This window comes from Hippoglossus hippoglossus, chromosome 13 (assembly GCF_009819705.1).
Source record: "Hippoglossus hippoglossus isolate fHipHip1 chromosome 13, fHipHip1.pri, whole genome shotgun sequence".
Classification (NCBI taxonomy): domain Eukaryota; kingdom Metazoa; phylum Chordata; class Actinopteri; order Pleuronectiformes; family Pleuronectidae; genus Hippoglossus; species Hippoglossus hippoglossus.
Window position 1 is genome coordinate 4,775,076 of NC_047163.1, and position 24,714 is coordinate 4,799,789.

Sequence of the window (24,714 nt, forward strand, 5' to 3'; positions counted from 1 at the left end):
TTCTGCCTAATGGCTGAACATCGGCTCAGAATACTGAAACCAGAGAGAAACCCTTGATTCAACCTGGAATGTATTATCTCATACAGTACGTTCTCTGTTACTGTATCGTAATACTTTACTTTATGTTTGGACTCACAGAGAATCACCACGTGCCTCTGCAGCCCCTCTCGGCCCAAAATAGAACCATTAAGCTCCTTTTTTATTTGTTCACTTTCCAGTTTAACTGCTCTCATAGCATCTTCTCCTCCTGCAGATGTTTTCAGCAAGTAAGATCTAAAATCTAACTTTACACTAACTGGCCGTATTCTATCTGCACGGAAAAGGCAAACCCACAAAGCTGGCAACTGGCTGCTGAACATAGCTGGGGATTTAAGAGCCGGAGAGCCGTTCTCGTGAGTTAGTGGAAACCTAAAACAGAGCTGAAAGGAGATCTGATATTGCAACTCAACAGTGCACAGGTGGCAGGAAATATTCCACAATACTAATTTCGGGTATGCATTTGCTGGGTGTATAAATAAGCAACTAGAACGGCACTCAATAGAGTGCATACCTCCGCCAAGGCCTAACAGTCCCGTTAAATTCAATCACGCCGCACCAAATTGCACACACTCATGGTTATGTCTCCTAAATATGCCTGATGTTTTTTACTGGCACAAAAAAAAACAACCATCCAACTCCTACAAATTGTTTTACTGACAACTTAAAAGCTGTTAATATGTTAGCGTTGTGTTTACAGCTTGTTTCGGTTGCGTCCAGGTAGCCAGAGAAAAAAAGAAATATAAGGTTAACAATAGAAATGTCCGTCCATCCATCAGTCTGTGATCTAAACTGTTTATCCTTTGAGCTGGACAGGTCACACCGTCCATCACGGGGCTGACATATGAAGATAAACAACCACATTTAGGCTTACAGGGAATTTTGAGTCTCCAATTAACCTCAGCTCCATGTCTTTGCACCATGTGAGGCAAACACAGTCCAAAGAAAACCCACGCAGACACAACACGGTTCACCAAGATGGAGTCAGTGCCTAATCTTGAACCAGTTCTTTATGTTTTCAAAAGGGACGGAGAGAACATGCAAACTCAACACAGAAGGGCCTTGGTCGGCTCGCAGGTTCAAACCCTGAACCTTCTTGCATGTGGGGCGACAGTGCAAACCACCGTACCCCTGTATTGCCTACTATAGAAATGTTAAATATTGTAATGATAAGACAAAATAGAAGTATCATACTGTGGTGTAAAGGGGGAGAAATACCTTGATTTGGCATCAACTGCGCTGACGCTGTCACGAGCATGAAGCCTCGTCCTGAACAGGAAGTGCCACAGAGTCATTGATCAACAGGCTCATGGTGAGAAGTGATGCTGCAGAACAGTGGCCCATGCACTGGCTCGTGGGTCCTCCTGTCAGTTCCATAAGATCTGGGGAGTAAATTAAAAGATAACACAATCTGACATGTTACCTTTTGATCCGTCACCATTGTCTGACACCCCCCCACCCCCACCCACACAATCCCCCAATTTCTCATATTGTGACAAGCTGACAATAATATTCTCAGACCCTGTGACATATCTCCGGGTAATTGGTTCCTCACCTCTGATCTCATGGGAGGTGTGAGCTGTCCGGCTGCAGGCCAGGAGCACCTAATGTCCTGGGGGGGGGGGGGGGGGGGGGGGGGGGGTGCAGCTGCTTATTATCTGTGGACAAGACAACGTGTGTGACTGACTGTGATTGATATTTGTTTAATTTTAAGACTGAAACATCTGGGATCATGTCCTGTCTTTTGAATTTATGCTATGTCCATTAATTATCATTTAAACTAAATCTACAATTCTGAGCATTAAAAAGTTGAATTGCAATTCAAGTCTTAAAACTTTATATCACCTGACAACGTGCAACTTTCTGCTGCTTATATTTCACACATATTTTAACAGCAGCTTGACTTTTGATTCAATTGTGAGTGCTGTCTTATCTGAATCGATGGCTGGGACCTGGTTTGACTCAGACGAAGCTGAAACTCAACATGTTTTTGCCCTTTTCCCTTTTCCATAAGATTGCTTTCTCGCAAGAACAGAGACAGACAGGGAGACGGTGCCAGAGCAGAGAAGAGTCTTCAAAACTATATCCAACGAGGGTTTCCTGGGAGGGGCACGTAGTCCCATTCGCTGTGCAGAATTTGAAAATTCCGGGAAGGAAATAGGATCTAATCAGCCCTTTAGTGAATCTGTGTGGATACGTGTTCTAGTTTTATTCTCCTACTGAGGCGATGCTCGGATTGAATAATGCATTAGCTCTGAACAGGGTGATGTAATAGAAACTACAGTCGGTCAAAGTCATGTCTGCTGAGCTTCAAGTCTGAGTCAACCTCAGTGAATGTCACATATTTATCGGAGTGATTTGCTGGATTTTCAATTGTGTATTTCTTCAAATGGAGGCCGGGGCCTTCATTTACCTCAACTGCAAAAGGTTACTGTGGAGTGTTTTTGATAAACACGACCCAAATGAAGGCTGGTAGAAGCAGTGGGGATTTAATCTAAAGGAACGCAGGCTTACTCTTAGATTGCACAGGTGTAGGCACGAAGAAATCCAAACTCAAAGCAAAACTCGGCAACGTGAACGAAAACAGAAAGTTTGGGAAACACCAGGGAATGAAAACAAGACTGAGCTGAAGAGATGCACCGAGAGAAATGAGGCTGAATGCACAAGGGAGGTTTGGTAAGAATTGAACACAGGTGAAACACATGTGGGCAGAGCAGACATTTACATGGGCAGGAAACAGGAAGCAGGAAAAAGACAGGAAGTAAATGAGGTAAGACACACACAAGGTATGTAACTTCAAAGTAAAACAGGAAATAAGTGTCTAAACACAAGTATTCAACTCAGAAAGTCATGGAATACAAACAACTAAATGACAACTTCGAGTATACAGCTCCAAAAAGTGCAACAGCTAACAACATTTACAATTCATTCATTTAAAAACATGAAAATTCAAAAGTTAATCCAAAGATCCCGACAATAACAGGCCTTGTAAAAGCAGTGTCATCTTTTAAATCACTTCTATCCATCTTTCTTTTTCTTTTTTTGTAAATCCTACAACATTTTATTATCTACAAATGTTAGTATTTAACATTTTATTTTTGTATTTCATTTTATTTATGATTTATAAATTTGTCCTAATGTGTTTGAATCCCATTTCAACTATGTAAATATGTAATTGAATTTATTAATATAATTATTATTATTAGAGGCAGGAGTCTATTTCTTATTCCTTCTGTTTGATAAGTATATTTGGTTATATATTTACATTATATACCTGCAAATTAACACACATAAAACAAAATAAATGTTGGTTGGTAAAGACAAACTCATTAGTGGACCCTGTAGAGTTTAAAAATTAAACGAAAATCCCCATTTTTTACACACATCATAAAAAACAACAGACAATGACCGTAGGCCGAAAAAATCCAATACAATACAGTAGACAAATATTTGCTCGCGGTGTCCTTGACACAGAAGCGGCTGCCGACGAAATGATTACATTATCAGGGAATTCAGGAATTTTAACTAGCTGTTGTCCAGCTGTGATAACAGATAGAGAAAAAAACTCTGGCTGAAGGCATTTTGTCTTCCCCAGCATCCTGACAGTTTTGTTCCACTGCCCATTTGTCAACAGTGATGTCCAATCGCTCAGTGCCAGACGGGCAAATCAGCACCTTGTCACTTCTCGAAATGACAATTTGAGTCTCAGTCAAGTCTGCAACCAGTTTGTGCCTCACAGCCACTCGCTACCTCCGAGCGGGCGCTAAAAATAAAGGCAGCCAATCTGCAAAGACAGGCTTGCATGTCATCCGCAGCACTGACCACATTAGAGCTCTGAGGTGACTTCCAGATCGACGACTTTTCTTTTATCAAAGGGAGTAGAGTTGAATCGGAAAAAAAGCTCTGAGCTTTGGCAGTTTCATTCTTATTGCACAATAATCTAAATAAAACCAGAGGATACACATCATAGACAATCAGCCGTGTAATAAAAGCTATTTAAAATGACTCTGCAGCCCAAATTGAAGACACAGATTATTTAACATGATGCGAAGCTTGTCACAAAGCAGATCTCGTTGTGGCAATTAAGGGCGAAACACTCCTGCGATTATCATATCAGTCATCCCGGGAAATAAAAAACATTTAGTCACTTTAAGATTCCCATGCCCTGTGACTGTTATCATTACTTGTACATATTCCACGCACCCTGATGCAAGCGCGTTCAATTTAGTCCAAACCAACGGACAGTTTGTCAAGAGATTCAAACGCAGATGCCGAAATCTGTTATCTTCAAGACCCGTGTGTGCGATTGCCTGGTGGCGCCGCTTTTGATCAGCTGACAGCTCACTCATTAAAAAGCCCCTGGATGTAAGTGCACGTTGCCAAGAGAAGCATTTTCAAGGCTTCTTTTGTATCAAGTGAGTGTTAACGATGAGCTGTTGTTGCAACAATGTCGAGGATCGTGTGCGAACCGTTTGAGAACAAACTGCTAAGCTCGCCACCTTTTTCTCCATCGTCAGCCGTGAGCAAACAAAAGAACAGCATCTCCCTGATTGAAGTCCCTTTTTCATTGCTTCGGTGTGAAATTCTGATCTATAGCTTTATCTCCCCCCCCCCCCCCACCTACTGTACATGGACTTTGCATAACATTTCTAAAGCAGCCGGGGTCCATGCTGCACACAGTGAAAATCAGTGGGCGTCTCTTTTACCACCTACCTCTGCCCTGTGCTTGCTTTTATGAGGGGTCTATAGTTTTTTGTCCACAGAACCCACTTTAGCTCCCACTCCACATCGGGCCTGACTCTCCAGTCTCAACTGCTTTCTATTGCTTTGCATTTTCTGCTCTTCGCTGAAAGTCAAAAATGCTGTCTGCAAATCACTGCTGAAGTCAAATATTATCAACGTCAGACGTTAAATTGCAGTAAAAGCACAACAGCCACACACTGGATGGTTATTCAGTACAGAGAAAATAATCGTTAAGGTATTCTGGAATAAGAGGAAATCAAATCTGTACTTTGAAAAGATTATTTAGGGAAACAAAGGTACAACTATTAATGTCACATTCAGGACTTCCTTTCTTAAAACTTGACAAACCCTAACTTTAAGCAAAATTACCAAACCTAAAACTTCTGGGAGAAATAATCCTGGAAAAAATACTTTGAGATACATCAGACTGACTTTTTAGTTCAGCCCCTGTCCCAAGGTTTTACGACTTGTACTGCAGCCAGCCACCAGGTGGCGTTACAGAGGCTTTGGCTTCACTTTTGTCTAAGTCCATCTTTCTAACTATTTCACTATATGGGATGTAACAGAAACAAATCTCTAATAATATAATGTAATGCAGTTAAAAAGCATCACAAATGACATTCTCCCAAATTATGAGGAAGTTCAATCAACAAACTATTTCTATTATAAACTTATATAAACTATATTGCAGGGCTGTGTGTACTGTAGAGCTAGGTGTTCCTAATTAACTAACAACTGTGTGAACGTGTCCCAGTAACTTTGTTCATTACTTCAATTGCCTCATAGCATTGTCACTAAAAAATGACATGAAAATTAGTGCTTGTCTCAGGAAATCGGGTGTAAACTGTGAGTAAAATCAGAAACTTTCCTCAGATCCTGTCGTGAAATAAGCAATTAACTTAAATATGTATGGGACCAGTGGAACAGAGCAGCAGGCCAACTCCCTTCAGTCCCGCCTGCTGAGCACTCAGTGGAGCCCGTTGTTTCAGTCACAACATAAGGATTGAAGCCTGTCTCGGGCTAAAGGTGAGCTTTGAATATTTCACACGAAATTAGATTTATGTAAATGTGAAACATGTGCCGTACACTCGGCTGCGCTGTTTATTTTCCAAGTGAATTGGGGGGAAAATGAAAGATGGCGTGTGCTCGGGCAGTCGGCATGAAGCCCTTGAAGGAGACCAGATGACTGATACGCTCAATCCCACTTTATTTGATTAACTTGTGTTCCTCGTTTCCAGAGAGAGAGAGAGACGGTCGAGATCTCCCCAAAGTAAAACAGAAAGGAAAAGAAGCGATGCATTCTGTGATGCATCGAGATGACCGCTGACATCTCGTAAAATTGCATGACCCATCGTTTGACACTGATTAGTTCAGATTGTTCCGGAGCTTCCGATTTCAGATGACAAGAAGTCGAGCTTTCTCCGTTCAGCTGTTTGTCTCGTTAAAGGATTTTGTGACTTGTGTCTTTTTGAATAAGTTGTCAAAATGCAGAACATTATGCAGAAATGGTTGTGCTTCAAAGAAAACGTTGGAAATTCCTGATCGTGTCAACATTTTCAATTCATATGATCCAAAACCAGTGGGTTTAATTATTTATTTAGTGTTTCCCAGTGATGAATTATGAAGGAGCTGTATGATAATCAAAGTGCAATAAACCTTTTATCTCAACGTCAGGTATTAATGTTCAAATTTCAACTGACATGATCCATATTTCGCAGACTTTGACACGAGAACTTCAAACACTTCAATCATATGAGAGAGAAGATGTGATTTTAAAACACATTTTTTATAAAATAGCTTTTAAATTGACATTTGCTTGTTTTGTTGCTTTAGGGTCTCTTGCATCATCGTGTTTGAAGTGTACAACGTTTCACTGTTGAAGGTCCACAGGAGTTATTTTATTTTATTTATTATGTCATTTTATGTAGTTCTTACCACACAAAGTAAGCTTGGTTTTAATTAGTTAAATGATGCTATAAAAACAGGGTGAAACATCGGGATCGACAGCTGAGACTATTGGTCGAGCTCGTGTACCGCGGGAGATCTCGCTCGGGCTCCAAATATGTAAGATGGCGGCGTTTTGACTTCATTTCTGTATCGTGGGAGTAGGCGGAGACACATCGTCCATCTTTATATACAGTCTAAGGTCTGTACCTCATCATATCTTTGTCCAAATGATTCTCAAGAAGTACAGACTTAATGGCGACAGGCAGACATGTGCGTGATTGCGGAGTTCAGGAGCGTTTAGACATTATAACAATGTGAAGTCTGGCTGAAAGGATTCAGCTCTCTGGGTTCTCTGAAGCCATTCTGTTCAGTGATGTGTTTTTAATGACAATTCAGGAAGAGGCTATTAAGGTTACAGTCTCCTTCCTCGTTGCTGTTCGCTTTATGCTGTTTTCTGCGTGACAGTGTGTGCTGAGGAATTTCAATTTTATTAACCAAGCTACATGGGCTGGTAAAAACATCAGAGCCCCGTGTTTCCGTTTGCAATTATTCTCAATTTCTACTCCAACATTTAAGATGTGTGATTAAAGAGACCTTTGGTGAAACCGAAAGATATCAAGGACGAACCAAAATTTGAAAATGAAGAGCGTCGGCCCAGAGAATCTCATCTTGTCTCTTCTTTCTCACAGTCAATGATTTGATCTTGTCTCTGTATGATGGTACAGTGGGTCAGTGTCTTAATCACAGCGCAGAACATCTTCCAAAGTAACTTTGATGTTTACAGTGTGACGCTTTGCCCCAGCAAACGTGATTCAGAGACGGATCCACGGCGCCTTTGTGTCGTGGATAAAGTCTCAAGACTAGAACTTTCTGGCCCTAATGAGGCCAGTCTCCCAGCGTACGAGAACACGAGCGTCCTTGATCTGCGAACACATCAAACTTCTGTGATCGCGCACATCAGAGTGGAGAGATACTCTAAGAGGAGTCAGCGCACTGGAGCCAAGTTGCCTGCTTGATATTCCCTTTATGGCTGGGGTGAAGAGGTAATCCTTATCACCCAGACTGCGAAAGAGACGGCGGCTCAGTGTTTTCATTGCACAATCCAGAATGTCATTTCATCAATATTCAATTTGCATTTCGCATTTTTGATTCCGCGCTGAAATGCCACGCTGTGTAAGTAATAGTTAGGCTCAGCGCTGCAATAAATGTTTGACTTAGTCGTGACAAACTGACGGGGATAACAAGATGATTCTCTCTGTCTGCGGGCTATAGTGTGGTGTTATACCAGTGCCATGCATTTATTCAGTACCAGGTGTTCTAGGGTTTTTATTTTTTTCAGCAAGTAACTCAAATGAGAATAGCATTTTCTGTCCCTCGGATCCAGGCTCATTAAAACATCACTTTGTTAAATTGGAGAGCCACCAGGCAGGCCCACAGCCACGGTGAAGGCCCGTCATGAGTAGGCTGTTCGCCTCAATAAATAGCTTATTGAAGTGCCTTATATCCTTTTAAAATTCAGCTCTAATTCTCCACAGCATAGTGATGCAGCCCAACGCCCACGGAAGGACACCGAGAATTTACCTACGAAGGCTCCAAATCCATTTAGGAGGAATCTGTTATTGTGTTCATATAACAAAATAAACCTGCTACCGTCCTCTTATTAGCTTTTATAGAATGACACGGAAAAAATGTGGATGTCAATATTACACAATGCAAGTATTGATACACGTTACCTGCAAATGAAAATGATAATAACAGTGATGAGAGGAAAGACTGATGCTTTTCATCCCATTTTCCCTTTTCTTCTTTTCAAAACCATGCAATAATTGGTACATTCGATAATTTATATCTCAGGGGGGGGTTTGAAATGCCAATCAACACCTGCCGCATACTGTAATAAAGGCAGGCATATAAGTGCCTGCACAGATGGAATGACAGGGCAGAAAATAGACTTGTCAAGGTGAGTCAAGCAAGCACCTGAAGCTTTACCGGGAATGAAGATGGAGTGGCTCGGTCCCAATCATTTGAAACTTATATTTTTCGTATTTCAAATGGGCCCAAACATGTCATAAAAAATGAACCTCGATCATATAATTTAGAAATTTAGAAATTTTTATTTAGCCTTTCAATATCGGTTGTTCAACAGCTAATGTGGCTCCACAGCTTTTCAGCAAAAGCCCAGATTTGGATTGACACTGCAATCTGTGCTCTATGACTGGCAACGCCGGCGCGCTGTCAGTCAGCCTGTCAGCAGTGCAACAGTGCCATCTACGGTGGAATTGCAAATGAGCCCGGTCACCCGTGACACGGTGATGACATGATTGGACCGCACTCGGTTCCCCGATCATTACCAGGCCAATAAAGACTGGTTTGTCCATATTAGTAAAAATGAGTGCTTTAATGCCTGACAAAACCTAATGACAGAGCGAGGTGTATGTAATGTGCTGGAACCACATTATGTTCTGGCAACACGTCGTAACGATCTCTGGACGTTGCCCCTCTCTTTACAAAAAAAAGAAAAAAGGACGTTCACCCTCACCACCCTTTGTTAAAATATCCTATTAACCCCCGGATCCCAGCGAGCAGGCGTTCTCCTTTATGCCTGGACACCATATATAGGAAATGTGAAATGCTGCGAGGAGATCGTGGGCAACTACAAGCAGTAATGGAGCATAGAGTTCTGCAATTTGCATGCTGTGATAGGGAGAGAGACAAGGCCGTCGTAGTCTCTCGCTTCTTCTCAAGGTCACGGAGTGCGTCCCGAGATGTGAGTTAGTGAACTTTAAAACAATCACGCACGTGCAGGGGGGGGGGAGAGAAATTGCTTTTACACACCGTGCACACAAAAGGCAGCGAAACGACGCTCCCGACGGGGAAAGGTATTTTTTAATTAAAATAAAGTTATGTAATTAAAGTCATAATAATAATACATTCTTTAATTATGAAGTTCACTCGGTAAGGTCTCCCTGATTAGATGCCCAAATACGGATGAGATTAACAAGATGTGACAGAGAAATAAAATCTCCGGCTCCAGAGGTGCTGCAACTCTATCAGGAAATATTCCTTCTCTGGGGTTTATGGGCTTACATGGATTTGTGGGGATATTGCTCATTCAGTTTGAGAAGAGTGTGAAATCCCTCTTCATGTAAATGAAACAATCAATATTAAATTAATAAACCGTCTCAAACCATACCGCCTAATGATTTCCTCAAATTCACGCGAAAGAACAGAATTTAAAATCCATATTAAATTCATTGTATAACGCCCCGCCTCACACCTCAAATCCCAATTTCGAAATCCAATTGGAGGTTTTAATCAGAAATTGCTATGCCTCCATAACCCAGTAATCATCAGTGAAGAACAAAAACCAATTATCAGCCATTCACACACGCTGCCTTTTTTAAAAAATCATTCGACATTGATTACATAAGAAAAATGGAAAAATGCTTAGTTGATTCAACATCCTTCATTATCACATTCACAGAAATACAAACACCCGAAGGTCCCGCGTGCAGTTACATGAACAAGCAGGAGACAAGAGCGGGATTCGTACGCGACTTGTCGACGCTCATTTATCTCGCTGACCCCACGTGTACACTCAATTTACGACGGCTGTGAAACCCAAAAAATAATTGGAGTATTGCGCTTATAATGGAATTTCAGGGCCACCCGGGGGGGGGGGGGGGGGGGCAGAGTGTTGCCCACCTCGTGACAGCATAAAACAAATCCACGACCGAAGAAAGGGTTTGCTTTAATTCAGGTCCCACAACGCGCGGAAACTCAACCCAGATATGGCTTCTAGTGAGGGAGGGAAGTCCATTAGGCTGCAGCAGATGTATTTCAGGAGCTCGGAAACCACCGAAGACATCTTTATAAGCATACATTTTTGCAGTGCAGGCTTTCTACCAAATGACCTTCCCCTCAGACTGAGTCCATACTGAGCAGCAGTTTTTACAATCATATTCATGAGGCCTGCTTTATGGGACTCATAAGGCCACCTTCATCCAGGAGCATAATATGTTTGTGTGAGGGGTATAAAGCACATAATGTGCAGTAAAATGTGTCCTTTAATGAACTTTATGGAAAGATTGAAGCGTCCGCACAGCCATAAGTACAGGGCACATAAAAAATGGCTAATGGCAACTTCCTGTGCAGCTGCTAATAGGGTAAGTGTTCTGTCTGGTCTTCACCTCTGCTCTGCTTTCTATTTCAAAGATTAGAAATCCAAACACAATCATGGTCAAGGATCGAGCATCTCGACTTCCCATTAATTTCACAGAAGCACGGACAATAAAAAGTACCGGGGGTTCATTTTAGGACTTTTGGATTTCTACTACAGGCCAGCCCTATGGAGAGTATATAAAGATGGATGACATGAGTGTTATCCGAAGGCGAAGCCTAACGTCTTGATCGCCACCTGTGAGTGGCTGCAGTACAGGTCATAAATCCCACCTCCTCAATGTTAATGGATGGGACATGGACATGGAAAAGTACATCTCAAATAAATTTCTATCACAGAGGATTTCCTTCAGTTTAGGTCGTTTTTATCACATTGATGCAAGTGTTCAGGTTTATGGTTTGGTTATTTATTTATTTGATGCTATAAGAATTGAGTGAAACCTCATAATTGACAGCTGAGACTGAGTCATCATCCTCTCTTCCTGCTGCTCAGACTCAAGCCCTAAATGCGTTTTCATATCAAGGATACTCAAGCTTTGTTTCTGAATAGTGGAATGAAGTGGGAATTCATCATTTGTGGTCTACACTTAGGGCTTGGGATAACAAAAGGCTTAATAAATTCCATTGCTTAACAAAAGCATCACGCATCACAGCATATCACATCAATTTTGAACTGCACTTACTGTTTGTCTTGAGCTTGATCTCAGAGTTATCTCATCGCATCAAACCCACTGAAATCTGTTGCGTGCCATGAATCAGGCATGACACATGATGGATGACGGCGGTGTAGGAGTTGAGAGGACTGGTGGACAGGGCAGACCCTTACACCTGAGCAGCCAGGGATGGCCCGGCCACATGCTGTTCGCATCATTACACAGCCTCAGCCTAGACCTCTGGTGCAGCCCTGATTGATGGGCTCCACCAGGCCAAACGGCCCAATGGAGGCGTTCCATCCAGACTATAGCCCGGCCCATCCATCTTGAGTCCCTAGTAGAGAGTCGCGTTACCGTGTGTCTCATCTGGAGCTGGGCTGCTCAGCCTTAATCCCATTCCCTGATTAAATGGGCCGCTGCATGCACAGAGGGCAGGATTCAATATCGTATGCTAAATTGCCAGCGACAAACCAGGAAGTGGGAAGGAATGCAACACAACATAAATACAACGCAAAATATGTCACTCATTGTGATTATTACATGGAATGTGTACGAGATGATGGTGTCTGTTCAGTCGGCTGCAGGTGATATTGATCCACAGTAAATAATCAAACAAATATAACGATGATTTACGACATCTTACAGACCTAAGACCTGCACCAAGGATAAGAGGATAAGGGCGTAAGATGGATAAGGACAATTCAGATGAGCCTGTTGAGAGAGAAAGATATTTTCACTGAGAGAAAACTGCTACAACAACATTATAGATAATTATATAGATAAATGTCATCGTATTAATTTGGCAAAAAGGTAATTTTTAATGAATTCTCTAATAGTTTTCTCTTGCAGATGTTGAGGAACGATGGGCTGGTTTGAAGCCAGATATTGATTGTGATTATGTCCAGTACGAACATTAAATAAGAGAACATACAAACGATAAAACATAACAACCCGTATAAGAATGTTTATCTTCATATCCTATCGCCTAATATTGAATTGTATTGTATCTATTGCATTGTGCAGCATTGTATAGTATCGCATTGTATCATATTGTATTGTATCGTTTTGTTTTGTATCATATTGTATTGTGTGAAGTAGTTTTTTCTTCTCTTTGTTATTTGTTTCAGGAGCATGTTGATGGGCAGGTTCGGAGCCAAATATTGTTCGTGATTACGTGCACTACAAACATAAAAAAAGCATAAATACAAACAACAAACATAAAGATAATAACCAACATAACAATTTCATTGATATCGTATCATATTTCTTAACTTCTCTTTGTTATTTGTTCTTTGAGCAGCATGTTCTTCATCTGTGGTTGACGCTGAGATGCTAATGACAACAGCAATAATAAGCCAGTTTATCAAATCATGGGTTGAGGTATTAAGCATAAGCTGGAGAAAATCCTTTTGTTCTCGATTGGATAACAACAATGGTTTTGAAGCATTAGTTAAAATAATAATATGTCTGCTCTGGTGCAGTCTGGCTGCCCCCTCTCTCTCTCTCTCTCTCTCTCTCTCTCTGGCTGCTGTAGCCAAAATAAAAGATGTAGATTCGATACCTATCAGATAAAATCCCTGCTCATCTCTCGACACAGGGGGGAGGGGTTTGAATTACATTCCCCTCAATCTATCCTGAATGACATCTTGAGATTTTCTTCGACAGTGTACTTTTCGTGCATCAACACGCAGCCCGTGAGATCATTTTTCCGTATACATGACAATTACCGATGTGTCATTTCTCCGTCCACAGGGAAGAAATGGCCATAACAAATGAACGCCTTCCTGCCTGCCCCTTCGGATGCTCTGCCACTGCAGCCAGATGCAGCAACCAGATGCACACAGCTTGTCTGCTACCTTGCCGCCTCAATAACTCTCATTACGGTAATTGTTGCTTAATGTTTTCATAATCTGCTGCTTACAGGAAACAGTTTTCCTTTCTCTAATACCACAGCTAACTCCCCGCGGTCCTATTCGTGATGCTATTTTTTGAAAAATCATTATTAGTATTTTTTTTTTTCCATGCCAATAATGAATCAGGAACTGTCCCAGCTGGCTGCTGTCCCTGATCGAAGAAAGTCTTGTGCAGAAGCGCTGGCGGTTTGAAAGAGCGTCGGAGCTTTCACGGAAAGGCCAATGGATTCCACTCCGGTTTAATGAGTCACTCACATGCCAAGCTGGCACCGGCTTCCAGCATCTGGCACTTGGGTGGCCGTGCACATTCACAGAGTTTACTTACATTTCACCTCTGCTGTTCCTCAGAATGAGCGATTGCCTACTTAGCCCGGCTCTACAGGGCGTTTTCCTCCTGAAGACGTACACTGAATGTGCTCGGTTGGAGTGATGATTTCAATACCACAAGGTAGAGATGAACTCTATTAAAGCCTGCGTATATATATATATATATATATATATATATATATATATATATATATATATATATTTCTATATAGGGCCAGAAATAGATTTATTTTCATGCGGAGATTTGTCTTCACCCCAGAGGGTTAATTAGTGGGCAATTACTGTTAAAACCTCTTTACAGTGTGCTGACAATTACCCACTCATCATCTTCATCATCTGTGATTCTGAACACACAGTTTTTGAGATAGCTTGAGGTGTATATAAAGCCAGGAGGAGCTGATGCACTGCAGGCAACTGAATAATAATTTAAGGTCTTATTATGAACTTAGCATATGTTCAAAATTCAAATAGGCACCACACTCTGTTATAATGAACCTCACTTACTGATTCCAATATTATTATTTGATATTATGGATTATCAAGGTGGGATTTCTGTAACTTACATATTCACAACAAAGTGTGATATTGAGGTCTAAAACTTAAGAAGTAGTTTCAAGGGTAATAGTTTATTAATTCTTGTCACGAGGCAGCTCTCTGCTATAAAACTCTGCTTGTCTCACAAAAAAGTGTTTACATCGATAATATAAAATAAGATAATACAAGATATCCCTCATTCGTACCAAAATGGGGACATTTGCCGTGTTATACCAGAAAAGGGGAGAGCAAAAATAGAAATCTCCGTTTGAAAAAATTAATACAAACACAAGGAAATATAACAAATAGCAATGGTATATAGAAAGTAACAGAATGTGCACAGTATGAACAGGATGGCAAATATTGACATTGCATGTGAAAATAGAGAAGATATTGAAATACAATCGTACATCCAGCAATAGAATAGAAGTGGAATTTCTTTTTTTTAATTTTGAATATGTTTCAAGGTCTGTTGTGTGACGCACTTTGTCCTCGTGCAGCCACAAGTAACAGGAGGATAAACTGAAGCTAACAGTGTTGAATTTGCCAGATTTCCCCTCAGTAAATTAGCTTTTCCTAAAACATCAAATTTAGGCATCAACCGAAACATTTTCTCTGCTCTAAAACAAATATGTTTGACATCTGCGACGGTGTTTCCTTGACCAGTGCGATCATTCATTTGTCTCTAATTATCTCACGTGCGCGTTCTGCCAGCCCTTGACATTTACCAAGGGCTTTTTCACTAAGTCACAGGGTGGACCGAGATGCCATTAGGTGATAAGGTTCATTTATTGTGGGGCTCTCATCAGCACATTTTCCTGCCTTAAGGCATAAAATACAATCCACACTGATTAGCATCAGCCCCATATCAGGAGAAACATAATAGCCCCACTCTGAAGGTGAACCTTTTGAGGGCACAATCTTTACTCAACGCAGACAATCGCCACAGATTTATTTTTTCTTCTTCTCGCAGTTAGAGGATTATCTCTGCGATTTGGGTCTTGATTGTCGATCGCACGCGGGAGATGGAGTTGTTTCGTATTCACGTAACGTCAATGTTGAATTCTGTAATTAGATTAAGAAGTAACGGCATGTCCTTCATACTTACAGCTTGATGTAATGTTGCTGTCAAGGTTTATTAATTGATATAAAGACAAATTAGAATCGAGCCAAAGTGTTTCTGCGGACTCAGTAATTGAAACGACGCAGTCCCCTGTTCGCCCTTGGGAACAGAAAAGAAAAACAGCCACAACTTCACCTGCCTCCTGTATCTGTATCCCACTCATATGTGACATTACAGAGAATTAAAAATATAAAAATAAATAAAATACGCCTTTCTCCCTATGTGCCGAGCTATCTTAAAATCAGACGTGATCCATTACAAGCTTAGAGTGACACAATCCATTAATGATTATGCAAGAGAAACCACCTCCAGCGGTTGTTAGTGGATGTAATGGTTAGGACGGCTAATTAGTTGGGTTGGTTGTCTTTGATTTATCCTAGTCCTTCCTATCCCTCCTTAATCAGCTGAAATCAACGATCCACGTGGAGACAAACGTTTCCCCGTTTAACTGCAAAGAGAAAGTCATCGTGACAGAAACGCCGGGCGCCACAGAGCAGTGTTTATAAACTCACAGGAGACGGTCATATTTTCTACATTGATAGATCCGATAATTGAGTTGTAATTGGACACATCACGTTTGTTTGGGGAGCATCCAGACAACTCGTGAGTGAATCATTCACTCGGAGCGGAAGATCTGAACGAGAGGTGATAAATCGGTTACGTAAGCAAGTGTCTGCTCCAGATGTGTATATATTTACTGAGGGTGGGAATAACATGAGTCACCCAATGTTTAATAAACTAGAATGGTAGATTGCATACCTCCTCCAGCTTAAATTCAATCAGGCTGCACCAGATTTTACTCACTCGTAGGTAGCAGTTTCCTAAATATGCCCAAATAAATTTTAAAGATCCATGAATTATTGAAAATGTCAAAATACTTCCACTATTAAAGAAAGTGAGTAATAAACCCTGGATCTTCCCCTTTGTTTGCATTCTGGTGGAAATGTAATGTCATCTTTCCAGGCCCTTGTCCTGTCCTTTAACCAAGTTTTGTGGAAATTCGTTGTGTAGTTTTTGCTAAATCCTGCTGACAAACAAACAAACCAACCAAAAGGCAAAGTCCCCTTAATTTGAATCATGCTGCTGGACGATGCTTCTCTACCTTGTCCCACAATCCAGTAAGGAAGCCAAAATATACCCGGTAGGATGCTGCCATCTTGCGCCGGTGCTCGACCAATCGCAGTCAGTCCCACCTTTCAATCATGATGTTTAACCATGTTTTTATAGCATCAAATAACTAAATAAAACCAAAGTTACCAGAACAACCATCAGTGTGGTAAGAACTACCTAATATAACAGAAACCATCTTTGAGAAAGATGTATTTGACGTGTACTTTAACTTGACTCATGTCCCATTCGCTAACATGGAGGATGTGACATGTATGAGCTATACTGCAGTAAGCCACCAGGGGACATTTTGGCTTCACTTTTGGGAAGATGAAATGTCTTTGTTTAAAATGTTAAAAAATATACAAAATCGTAGCCGTAGATTCTTAGAAAGTAAAACGCTGTGGATTTACACTGGCCTATTTTCCTGTTACCATTTTTTCTGCTGACATCATAACGCCAGTGCAGAACAAACAGCGGAGCAGCGGACTGAGGAGCAGAGCAGTCGTGGGGAAGTCAGGAGGGACATCAGTTCGGTCAGCGGCAGGGGAGGAGGAAAGAGACGGAACATGAAACTGAAGAGATATATGGAGAGAATCAATAAACAGAGAGCTGCTATGAACAGGTTGTGACAGATGGACTCTCCCTCTCCCTCTCTCTCTCTCTCCCACTCAGACTGCAAATACCGCTTGGACCGTTGTGTTGCTGAGCCAAGTTCTGTTTGCAGTTTTGCTTTTTTGGAAATCACAAGCGTACGAGGACAATATGTTGAATTAAATATAAAGTTTGGCTTTTAGAATGTCGAGGAAGGAGAAATGGACGATCAAAATTGAACTACTTGCGATGTGAAAACGCCTACTAGGAAAGTTTGGATTCTCTGACCAATTTCAGGAGGTCGAGACAGAATTAAACAATAAAAGAAGCTTCGAGTCTTCGTCTCTCGTGAGCTAATGTTTGAACGATGTGGACGTTCACTTCGCTGGTGGGAAAACGGTAATGATATTCCAGTGGAAACATGATTTACGAACTGGTTCATTAATTTTCTCCGTTCCAAACAGAATGACTAATACTCACTGAACTGTCAACTCACGCCAATGTCAGACTCACATGCATCAGAATCAGGTTTTATTGCCAAGCTGGTTTACATATACAAGGAATTTGCTGTTGTGTATTTGTGCAAGTATAAATATAAAAAATATATAAAAATAGGAAACAAATTTAATATAAAAAATACTATAAGCAGCAGGGGAGGGATTTTGCAATATGTTGTAAGTAAGCACTAGAGACTGGATTGTGCAAAGTACAGTTAGTCTGTTATTTTCCACGGGAAGTTAAAGTGTTATTAATTATTTTAGTCCGCCCCCTGAATTACAACGTGAAACCAAAACTAACCAGATCACAAGTAAGCAGTGGAACAAAGAGGTGGACCTTGGTTTGGACTCTCAGGTGTGAAAACGCCCTCGCACACAAACGAACAGTCAAGAGCACTGAGCTGAATTACAATATGTGTCACTTGAGTAGGAGAAGCTTGGAAGAATTAGGTAACATCGAGTCAGTGGCTGCTTTTTCAGGCTCTTACTGGTTCATGTTTCTGGTTAACTTCCTCCTCCGGTGAACTCTGGGGTCACATCGACTTCAATAGGTTTTTCTGCAGAGTGTATAAATCCACTGACTGCTCCCCCCCATGACTCCCACTGTAAGCTCCTGCAGCTGCTGAAGTTAACGTCAGTGCACCGGCGTTTGCTCAGTGTGCAATATTCCACAGTCATTCCACAGCCCTTATGAACATTAAATTAGATTCCGCTGAGAGTATACCCCTGGGTTAATCCTCTGTGATCAAATTAGTTGGATGAAAATTAATAAAAAGGCATCACAACCTCTTCAAATGCATAATTATCTCATTTTGGGCTACAGGCTCTTTTTTGGGGGGGGGGTGATGGTTAAACACAAAAACTTTTTCCTTCACAAGTAGGGATGCCTCGGCCTTGTGGGAATACACAGATTTGTTTTTCAAACAGATGATAACTTGTGGTGAAGATGACATCATCGTGCCGAAGCAGGAAGCAGAGGGGTCCTTGGGAGGACCAGCGGACCATGAGTCCTCCCACGTCTCTGGGCTGCGCAAGACTTTAAGGGCACCTCTGACCAGAGGACGGCCAGACGGTACGAAAAGCAACAAACACAACAGAACACACATTGACAGTCCCAGTACAGCTCAGTCGCAGTGCCGAGAACACGGTGTGATGTTACACTGGGAGTCTTGTGATTGATTTTGGGGGACAAAGCAATGTTTCAGTCTGTTAAAACATGAATGCAAAACATCCGGCTTTGATGCCGCTGCCTCAGAATCAAACGCACATGGACTTTTCTCTGGTTTAAACATTGTGCTGTGCAGTCAAACACCGACACATCCAAGCAAGAAAAGGCAGAGATATAAAAAAATCATGCCACCGGACGTAGCATCGGCAGAACAAATTTCAATTCAGCTACAAGACCCCATGTTTTGAGTGGAGGGTTCATAGCTGCAGTGATGCATGATTAAACCATGTTCATGAAGATGGTCGATGCGTCTCCACTTCCTTCCACTAGCCAGAAATGAAGCTAAACTATCACATATACAAACCATCTTGCACTAATAACGTAATTTGGAGCCACAGTCTGTGCAGCAGCGATCGAGGGATGGAGCCGCAGTATTGAGGTCCTGTCCACATATGTCCTTGACTAATCACAAGTCAGTCTCGGCTGTCAATTGTGATGTTTTTGTGGCGTCAAATAAATATAAATCAAAATGATTGAAAAATGGAACAGATGAACATACATCAGTCTGATGAGAAATATACCTAAAACGACATAAATCCTCTTAAAACAATCTTTCGGCTTAAACTCTGACTACATGAAATTAAAAAGAGGATGTTTAAAGTTAATTCCCGACTTAATTAGCCTATTATCAATTTGCTAACTCTTTATCACAAAAGGACAAACTCAACAATACAAACTGAAGAATACTGTAAGAGTATCTGAGGGTGTCCCCCCCCCCCCCCCCCTCCTCCTATTTAAACCAGCATTCAGAGCCCGTTCCCTTGATCATTCATTTTCAAGTTGATGAAGCATTATTTGTTCGGGCTATTATTAGTTCACGCTTTCAGTTTCATCAGTAACTCCAAAGCCATTTCATGATAATCTCTGGAATGACACCGAGATGATATTACACAGTGTGTTCCACGCCTGCACATCGCCAAAGCCTCTGCGGCGGAGCAGTGCCAATGCATTACGGTGCAGCTAATACAGCCTGCACAGCACAGGTACCACTGAGAGATTACATTCAGACACACGTGGCTCATTAAGTCCCAATGTCATATGTATTTTGAGGATCCGCCCAAGTGAAACTGTGCACCTTTGATATTGTCTTCACCTCCTGGAGCAGAGGTTTTTCAGAGAACACTAATGAGCCGTTACTTTGATTTAAATCCGTGTGACAAAAGCACCTTTCCTGTTATTACCTTGTCGAGGAATATGCAGCGTAATTGTCCTCTGTCGACTACAACACTGTAATTTATATCAATCATGATTGAGGGAGCGTCAAGTGAAGCAAAATGATGTGAGGGATAGAGATCGGGGCAAAAAACTGGGAGGACAAAGTCATATTTGTTTTTTGGTTTTATTTCTTCATCTTGTTTTATGTCAAACATCACATGCAGGAAAATATCTACCGACTAATTCCACAAACCTGTGTGTCTGTATGTTTTAAAAGAAATCTTGCAAACCACTCAACTTATCAACTTCAAACTTAGCGTGTGTTTTAAATTACCAAGGGAAGTGCAGGGCCGAGTTTGGTGCGATTTAGTATTAACAAAGATGGAAGAAATATGCAACCAGCTCTCGGGAGCAGTCAGTGGGGCCAAGTTGAGCCTGTCTTCTTCTACGTCCTCATAAACTACAGCATTGGTCAGACAATGGGTCAAACAGCGTTTTCTAAATCGCCACCAACTCATTTTGGTAATTAAATTGTTTAGAATTCGCCAAATCGGACTGACACAGACAGACTAAACCGCGACGGGCGCAATGGTAGAAGCACAATGTTCGTTTTGTTGCTGCAACACTTTATATCAAGATGAATTGCAAAACTTTTATTTTGAAAAGTTTTGAACTTAACAGACCTCTGAAATAGCCGACATTAAATCTATGAAAAATGTATACCCGTTAAGAAAATCATTCAAACTTAGATGTAAACCACACGTGAAGAGAAATAAAATACAATTACATTTAATGAAAAACATTAACTATATAACCTTCACTGCAGATAAACCAGGTAGAGTGAAGTTAGAAAACTTCAAAGTCGCTTTAGACTGTTTATAAAAAGTAAACAAACAACAACAGTCAGGTTTAGAACGGTCACTGCACAAGTATAGTGGAAATAAACGAGTTTGTTGGTAGCATTGGTTCTTCCGACATCATTAAAAGCACAATCTCTTGATTGTCATTAGAGGAGAGGCGTGCTCATTAGCCCCGCCCCCTGCATTTATCAGCCAGCGAGTGATCGTGGCGTGTCTCATTAGTCTTAAACTCGCCCTTTAATTAAAAAATCTACACATTTCAATTAGGATGAGCTCAAGATTCATGTATGTTAATTACACAATTAAACAGTGGGTATTAGCATTATGGGGCCAAAAGAAAAAAAAAGATGTGAAAAAAAACCCTTGAGTGGTTTTGTGTTATCGCCGCCTGTACGTTGATGGTTAGTGGAGACACTAAATGTCACGATAACACCTACACAACACAGGAACAGTCAGCACAGCAGGCTGATATCAAAGTGTCACGTTTCAGAACACAGGACAAGTCCCTGCAAAGGAGTCGCCCGGTTTATCATCTCTATACGACAATTATAATTACAATTCATGCGCCAATGATCACGTAAACTGGTGTGATCAGAATGCTTTAGTATAGTCTCAAAGTAAAACGAAGAGCAGTAATGATTTATGCTTCCTGTAACACCCCCGGACGCAGTGTCTGTCAGGATGGAGCCATCACAGCACAGCTACTTTGGTGCAAATTGACTAATTTACTGCCGAGTCACGTTTTGCACCTATATGCCTGAATAGGTTTCATATACATCCATTAAATGGCAAAATAAAAAGAAACTCGGCCGTGGTATAATAATAATGTTTGTCTTCCTTCAACAGTGATGTTAACGCTGCACAGTTCTATATCACAGCTGACTTAGTGGGACACTCATTAATGGTGCACATGATTCTACCAGATTTATGTAAATGTTGTAATAAAGAGTCAAACAAACCTTTTTTTAATTTTAATTTTTCAGTCAACATGCTAGAAGATGACAAATACAGAACAGCTTGTGTTTTACCACATGAAGCCAAATATCAGACATTCACATTTCATGCAACTGTTTTGAACACTGACGAACGCTGCTACAAATCCTGATAAAATATTATCTTATCACAGAGGCTTTAAAATCAACGAAAATTAAAAGTGCCGAGTAGGAGTTTTAAAATTATAAACTATTTCTTTCTTAGCTAGGACCACAGCTTTTCTTGTCTGGTGGCCATCTGCAGTATGGGTTCATCTCCTCCATGTCAGCAGATGGGACATTGATCAGAATAAAAAGTCAAAGTACACGTCAAAGATAAAGTATTTTCAAAGACATCTTCTTTTAGGTAGTTCTTATCATACTGGTTTGTTGAAGTGTTCATTCCAGTGAAACGTGTGGTTTGAATTAGTTATTCAATGCTATAAAAACAACATGATGATTGACAGCAATTAGCCAAGTGTATTTACTGAAAATGGCAGCGTCCCTATCCAGGATACTTTGGCTTGATTTATGTACAGTGGGAGGAAGTGGGGACGCGTTGTCCATCTTTATTTACAGTGATTGTGTTGCGATAGATTCAGGTCTATACTACTTTGTAATGAATATGAACACAAGGAGCCTCATCACACAAACATTCTTTACCCTCGCTTTACATTTTAATATCAAAACTCATATAAACATCAGTTTGTTTCTTGTTTGTCACTGACGGACAAGCACGTTGAATTCATTCCAGCAGCCCAAGGCTTTTTCTTTCCATATTTATATCATATTTGCACAAAAATGCGGCTACAGCCTATTCATCCGCTGTTTTACAATCAATAGAATGTCCCAGAGAAATTAATTAATAAGGTCAGAGCTGGGGGTTGTTGTTGAGTTCAGCCTTACCTGACCAGAATTAAGTGGCTCAGGTAAGTGAGAGCTCTCAGTTTGTTCTGTTGAATGAGTCGCTGCAGGCAAACAAACAAACAAAAAAAACCCCGCTGCCAGTCTGAAGCGCTGGAGTCGCAGTGAAAGTCTCCATTTGAAAAGTTTTTAGCCCATTAAAGAAATCTTACCTTTTCAAAACAAGCAGCAAACTGTCGATGTGATTATTTTGTTTGTTCAGTCTTGTTTCAAAATATTTGCACTCAAGTCAAGGAACTACCTGACAAGAATCAAAATTAATCGCCCCCCAAAAAAAGAGTTATGCACGCAGGAGGAATTATTCAGACTGTTTTTCCTTCTTGTCAAAGATAAAAAAGATTATTTTCAATTTTAATTGTCTGAGACATCAAAAGTCGGGAAAACAAATCAGAACAAGCCGAATACTTGTTTTTTTGCAATCTTTTAACTTTTATATAAAGATTTAATTTCCTCCCACTATCCAGGAATGAAGCCAAATATCTCTGATGCTGCCATCTTGTCTAGATGAAGTATTTTGGAGCCAGAGTCTGCAGAGCAGCGATCGGGGGTGGAGCCGTGATATCGAGGTCTCACGATAAACACGTTCAACCAATCGCCAGTCTCAGCTGTCAATCACGACTTTTCACCCTGTTTATAACATAATTTAACTAATTAAAATAAATCTTACAGTTTAGAGGAGGGAACTGAGGGACGCACACCCCTCAAAATACGGATCATGACTTGGATCTGCACCAAATTTCATCTGCTCAGATATTAGCACATATGTAATTTCTTTCATAAATAAATAAGAAATTACATGAGAAATTCACAAAAAGCTGAAAAAGAACGCAATGATAAAGTGAACATTTTAGGGATTCTTCCTTGATCTGTCAAATATTTTTTGTGTAATGCTGCTAACTAACTAACAAAGTGAAAACATAACTGTCAGAAACCATCTTTGACAAAATTATATTTGACGTGTATTCCGTCTTTTTAATTGAGTCCCTGTCCAATCAGTGAACATGGAGGAGATAGCTTTATGAACTATACTGCAGCCAAGCCACAGGGGGGCGATCAAGACACGTTGGCCTCAATCTTTATATACAGACTATGTTTTAACGCTTCAGGGTAAAGTTTGTCTTGACATCTATCGTTCATGCCAATATATTCTATCTTGCGTCCGTCGAGTGTCAGCCGATCGTTCTTTGTTCGTCTTCGTCGTCTCCTCATCTCGTTCCTCGGCCGTTGCTGGAGCGTCTGCATCCGAGCCGCTCACATTGTGCCATGTCTCCTCCTTGGTGCAGAGAGGGCATCCGCTGACCTTCTCACTGTTTTCACTATCATAATGCAATCTGAAAAGGTCACAGCGGACTACACTCATACTAATGGTATTCGTCCTGATTGATAGGATCGGACCTGTAGTTGCACACGGAGCTAAAGTGCAACCCAGTGAATGTTTAATGATGAAAAAAATATCTTTACCCTCAAAACCTGCAGCCGAGCTTTTGTTTATTTCTTTGAATCGTGGTGTTTTGCGCGTGAATCTTTGGCTTGAATCCTGCAGGAAGGAGTGAAGCCGCTTTAAATGGGCGTCATTTGTATGCACATTTGCGCGTCTGTGTTAATGTCAATAAAAGACATTAATGCGCCCTCATGTTGAGGATCAGATGCTATTGGTTTGAGATTTTATTTGACGGAGAGTTTGGCAGATTTACTGGTTTGGAATGCAGGTTTATTGATGAGTCAATAATCCTGTTGCTGGGCGTGTAAATAAATGGCTGCTCTTAACATCTGCTGTATTAAATAAAGCTGGAATATGAGACACGCAACATGTTTTTAAACAATAAATCTGATCTGAGGAATTTATCTGAGAAGCAGCATCTTGTTACTCATTTTTATTTTGTTTCCCCTTTAACATTTATCTGGAAAATGGGCATCTGTTGT